This window comes from Elephantulus edwardii, unplaced genomic scaffold, assembly GCF_000299155.1.
Source record: "Elephantulus edwardii isolate Elephantulus edwardi_28Jun2011 unplaced genomic scaffold, EleEdw1.0 scaffold00025, whole genome shotgun sequence".
NCBI classification, from domain to species: domain Eukaryota; kingdom Metazoa; phylum Chordata; class Mammalia; order Macroscelidea; family Macroscelididae; genus Elephantulus; species Elephantulus edwardii.
The window spans coordinates 15,260,365-15,261,035 of record NW_006399775.1 but is presented as its reverse complement, the minus strand read 5'-3'; positions in this window follow the sequence as shown (position 1 = coordinate 15,261,035).

Below are 671 nucleotides of genomic sequence, written 5' to 3'. Positions count from 1 at the left end.
CGACCAAACTGTGCAGCTCTTCAACTGCATCCTGGCCCATCCTCACCCTTCTGCCCCCAACCCTCACCTCCTTGTACCCCCAATATGTTTTTCCCCATAAAAAAAGGAGAAAAAATTTATAACCACAACAACATAAAGGTAAATAATCCAATTGAAAAATGGGCACAGGATATGAACAGACACTTCATCAAAAAAGACCAAGATGGCCAACAAGCACATGAAGAAATGTTCAAAATCCCTAGCTCTAAGAGGGATGCAAATCAAAACAACTATGAGATATCATCTCACCCGACTAAAAAGGACAAAATTTAACAGATCAACAAGCAACAAATGCTGGCAAGGTTGTGGAGAAACTGGAACCCTTATTCACTGTTGGTGGAAGTGCAACCACTGTGGAAGGCAGTGTGGTGCTTTCTCAAAAAGTTGCCAACAGAGATATACCATTTGACCCAGCAATTCCACCGCTGGGAATATACCTTAAAGAGACCATAACTGCTACCCAAGCAGATATATGCACACCCATGTTAATCGCAGCTTTGTTCACAGTAGCAAGGAGTTGGAAACAACCTAAGTGCTCATCAAAAAATGAATGGATAGAGGAGCTGTGGTATATTCACACAATGGAATACTATACTGCATTGAAAAACAAGAAACTCATGCAATATTATTCA